Below are 5,470 nucleotides of genomic sequence, written 5' to 3'. Positions count from 1 at the left end.
GAAAAGGAAAGCCTTAAGGAATTCCTGAGAAGCTGTAAACAGAGGATTGAAACAGGAGGATAGAGTTGTTGAGGACATGGTCCACTAAGCAGGAGATACTGGAACTTCAGTTATACTCAAAGGACAGGAACCCAAGAGAAACTCTATGAGGAAGGATCTAGAAACCTAGAGTCATAACTGAGATGAATTCATCCCCGAAGGAATGCAATAAATTTCCATGTTATATGCTGAAAGTACGTTTTAAAGAGACAGAGGGATTTACGGTTTCTTCAGTCTGTTCATACACATGTAAAGGCATAGATTCACCATGTTTTCTCTGGAAGGTTGCTTCCATCTACCTCCCAAGAGATGTAAGAGATTGTATTTGTATACATGGACCAAGATTTGATTCCATCTTATTTGTATTCTTTAGTCTGACTAAATGCATTTCCTATTAGATTGGTGATTTTGCATGGTCTGGTATTAGAGATTGTAATATTGGTAGGGGCTCAAACTGTGGTTCAAATTACTTTGGAGAAATGAGGTTATTTTCACCTGCAGATCCAAAGTTCTCAGAATTTTCAGAATAATATTTCTACCTTTGAGAATTAGCCCAACTGTAATTTCAGGTAGCCTAAGTAAGACTCTACTCAACTGAGTCCTTCAAGAAAACATACCTAAGCCATTCATTTATCATTCATTCAAGAGAATCTTTAGAGTGTCTACTATGTAATGGTAAGCCTTTGAAAGTTTTTGAGCAATGGAGTGATGTGATTACTTGTGTGAATAAAGGAAGATTAATCTCATCAGGTTAAAGTATGGAGGCTAGTACTCGGATTCTGCTACTGTTTCTGACTTAACAGATCTATTCTGGCATTCAATAACCACTAATTTTTTTTAACAAAAACTGATTTTTTTTCTCCCACTCACTACCCTAACATGACTGAGAGGGGAATTTAAAAAACAAAACCTTTATAACAAACATGCACCATCAAGCAAAACAAATTTCTGCAACAGTCATGTCTAAAAATTATTTGTCTGATTTTCCATAACCTGTCTGTCAGAAAATGGGTAGCAAACCATCATTGGTCCTCTAGAATCATGGCTAGCCATTGCATTGATCAGAGCTCTTAAGTCTTCAGAGTTGTTTGTTTTTATAATGCCATTGATTTGGTATTAATTGTTCATGTTCCGCTCACTTCCCTGTATATTAGTTTACACAAGCCTTTCCAGAGATTCACTAAACCATTGCTTTAATCATTTCTTGTGTCACAATAGTCGTTCATTACATGCAGGCACCATAATATGTTCATGATTCCCCGAATTGGTAGTTTCAACAACCTATTAAGCACCTATTATTTTAAAAGCCTGGTACTTGGAAAGGGAAAGAGAGAGAGAGATATAAAAATAATTAAACCATGACTCCTGCCTTCTTAGAACATACCAAGTCAATAGCACTGTGGAAAGAGCACTGGATTTGAAGTCAGAGGACATCATTTCAAATTCTCAACCTATTATGGACTGCCTTTGTAATGCTTAGCAAGATACCTCTCATTTCTGGGTTTTCATTTCCTCATCTACAAAAGGAAAGAACTGAACCAGATATACTCCAAAGTCTCCCTTGGTGCTAACATTCTATATCGTATGTGGGGGGAACAGCCTATAGCACCATCTTAAAAGTTAATCATGATATTCAATTTTGTTGAACAGCTTTTTTCCCCCTCTTTCTTTTAAAATATAATGGATGGTTCACTTAATAAGGGAGGGGGAGGAACACTCAGAAACAAAAATGATATAAAAACAATATATCAATTTCTAAAAATCTTTTTTAAAAACTAAATCTGTTATATCAGATTTTTACTCAATGTAGTTGTGTTTCTAGGGACATCATCTGCCCCATAGTATATCTAGATCCATGTAAGAATAAACTAGGCTGTAGTGGAATTCCCCAAGGCATCTTTAAGTATTGAACATCATATTCAATGACAAAAAGAGCATTTGAAAGTCATTGCTCACAAAATTTTAGAGCTAGAAGTTTACCTTAGAAAGCAACTAATCTATAATCTTCATTTGTCATATGAAGAAACTGAGGCAAGTGGCTAATCCAAGGTCACATGGTCAGACAATGATATAACAGAATCAGAAACATAGGTATTCTGACATATAGTCCTTTCCATTGCATCATTCAGTTTCCATAAAACTGACAAGGAGATTTCCCTGAACTGAAACAAGCTTTCTACATTCTTGTATATTAGTTTATTTCTTGATTTGGTATCTATTTCTAATACAGACTATTTCATTTCACAAGGTTCAGTGAGTAGATGAGAGTGTACAAGAGAAAAACAAGACAAGTCAGATGTGTTGTGCACAGATCTAGAGACTATTTCCATAGGAAAGATGTACATGGCCAATTCCCAGACTCCTTTCCCTCGACTGCCAAAAACCTAGAAGTGTTCCTTCTTCTGTAACACTTGAGCACACCTTTTCATCATTAAACCTTAAGTGTGTTGCTCATTTTGTACTTGTACTCTGATGGACCTGTGATTTCATCAGCACTTAAGATGTTTTCTAATCCAGTCCAAGGCCATAGCAGTGTTCCTTCAAATCTTGGATCCAAGAGATGAGAAGCAGATGATGGCAAAAAGTCTTCCTTTTTTCTTAATAAAAGTTTTTCACTTCACTTTCTTCTGTATCCATAAGCAGAGATACACTCAGTCTCAAAAAAAAAGATGTTGATTATGGGGACTTAGGGGCCATTTGATAAAGAATGTCTGAATGTGCATTGTCTGATTCAAGTGCAGTGATTGCTAAAGAAAATGATCTTTCAAGTTTTCTGGGAGCCCGGCATTATAATCCAGAAGATAGTTTCATCAAATGTGGTATAGCTGATGTTTCTGGGTATGTTCAACTATAAGAGTTTCTGGAAAAGTTCCTTTTTTAGTAAACCCTCACAGGGCATTATTAGTTGATTCTATCAAATTTTAATATGGAGTTTCAGTATCATTATTTTGTTCTTTTTCTTCCTGCTTCCTCTTGAAATCAACAATAACAGCTAACTTAATAGCAGTAAACATATGTGTGTGTGTATATATGTATGCATACATATATTGTTGTTTTTCAGTCATTGCAGTCTTTCCAATTCTTTGTGACCCCATTTGGAGTTTCCTGGGCAAAGACACTGGAGTGGTTTTTCATTTCCTTATCTAGCTCATTTTACAGATAAAGATCTGAGGCAAACAGGGTTAAGTGATTTGCTCAGATCCCATAGCTAGTAAGTGAATAAGACCAGATTTGAATTCATGATATCTTCCTGATTCCTCCTCTATCCACTGTACCACCTAGCTAATATATACATACACATATATATGCTTATATACATGTATATACCTAGAGAAACATATGTGTGTATGTATGTATTCTCTAAAAAATATATAATCCTTAAGGACACTTTTTTTTTTTGGTCTTTCTTTGTCTCCAACAATAGAACGTAAGCACCTTGAGGAAAAAAAAATTTTTAATATTTTGAATTTGTATTCCTGTCACCCAACTAACTACCTGGAACATAGTAGGTACTTAAATCTTTGTGATTGAGCCCCAGCACCAAAAATAATGATTTGCACATAGTAGATGATGAAGTGCTTATAGAATTGAAATGGGTGTAGGTGTGGGTATCACATAGCATAGGAAAATCTCTACTTTAAAATGAGCCAAAAAAGGTTCTCCAATCATAGGCTACACAAAACTAACCCAATTCTCTTTTCTGGAAGAGTTTAATAAATTGTTAGATCAGGCAAATGCTTTATATATGGTATGCCTGAATACATTTCATGCCTTCAACACTCTCATGCTATCCTAATTTTTAAAAAGATGCAAAGATGTAGGCTAAGTGACATCATTAGGTAGATTTATTAGTGGTTGATTAGGTCCAAAAAGCAGTCACTAATGGGTTAATAATAATTCAAAGAGAAGTCTTTAGAGAGCAATCCTTTGGGGATCTGTCCCTAGCCTTATGTTTTTCTTTTTTTTCATTTTACTTATTATATACTTAATAACTAACCATCACCATCAACAAAAAAAAACATTTAAATAAACAAGAGCATAAGAAATTATATGCTAAAACACAAACTCCACATAGTTTACAATTTATTTAAAAATATATAAATTATATGTGTTTGCTAATATAAATATCCTCTGTCTTTGAGTTCCTTTTGTTTTATCTTGATGCTTTTTTTCTCTTGCTTTTGTGCCTATTTTTTTTTTAATTTTAAACCCTTAACTTCTGTGTATTGACTTATAGGTGGAAGATTGGTAAGGGTAGGCAATGGGGGTCAAGTGACTTGCCCAGGGGCACACAGCTCGGAAGTGTCTCAGGCCGGATTTGAACCTAGGACCTCCTGTCTCTAGGCCTGGCTCTCAATCCACTGAGTTACCCAGCTGCCCCTGTGCCTATTTTTTAATGTAACTATAGTATATATTCTTCTTCTCTTTTCATCTCTTCATATATTTCCTTTATTTTCTTTAGATTTCCAACATTTCTCATTTCTAATAACATAACACAATCCAATATGTTCAAATATCAATCTACTCAGCCACTTCTCCTAATCATTGCATTTATGTTATTTCCAGTTTTTTTTATCATTACAAATGAAGCTTCCATGAATATTTTCATACATACACAGCTTTTTGTCCTCTCAATAATGCTTTTAGGGTCTAATACTAGTAATTGAGACACCAATGTCAATGAGCATAGACAGCTTAGCTCTTTATGTAAATTTCCATCTTGTTTTCTAAAACAAAACAAAACAAAAAAAACCAGTTCCCAGGTATTTTTTATTTTAATAACAAATTTCCATAAAAGTTTTCCAAAGTTATATGATCCATATTATTTCTGTCCCTTATTCCCTCCTCCCACCCCAGAGATGACAAGCAATTCAATCTCCCAGGCATTTTAGTAATGTAATATTAGGCCTATTTCTCCATGTTCCTAACAGCATTTAATTTGATCAACTTAGCCCATTTGATTCTCCATTATGCATTATTAGGACTATATTTAGCTAGATTGGTTCTTAAGCAGCAGACACAATCTATTGCCAGGACCATACTTTTTTCAAGACCAAGTCTTTTCAGCTTGGTCATACCCAGTGGGATTTTTGTTCTAAGTACTAAGTCTTGTCAGGAATGCAGGATTACTTCCATAGTATGATAAGTGCTATAGTAAGACTTTTGCAAAATATTTATGTTTTCCAAACCATTGTTGTTCTACCAGAAACTACATTTGGATTATGTGTATGCTTAGGTTTAGATCTACAACTAATCTCATGCAGATGTGTATAGGCTCTCCAGATATCTGCCATATTTAACTTATCTAAGATTCTATTCATGTACTTAACATCTTTCTTATTTATTTTTTGGTTATATTTATCTACTTTTGAGAAGGGAAAATTAAAAAGTCCCTTGCTATTATTATATTGCTACCTCTTTCCATCTGTAT

The sequence above is a fragment of the Gracilinanus agilis genome, chromosome 2, assembly GCF_016433145.1.
Source record: "Gracilinanus agilis isolate LMUSP501 chromosome 2, AgileGrace, whole genome shotgun sequence".
NCBI lineage: Eukaryota > Metazoa > Chordata > Mammalia > Didelphimorphia > Didelphidae > Gracilinanus > Gracilinanus agilis.
This window is presented reverse-complemented; position numbering follows the sequence as displayed.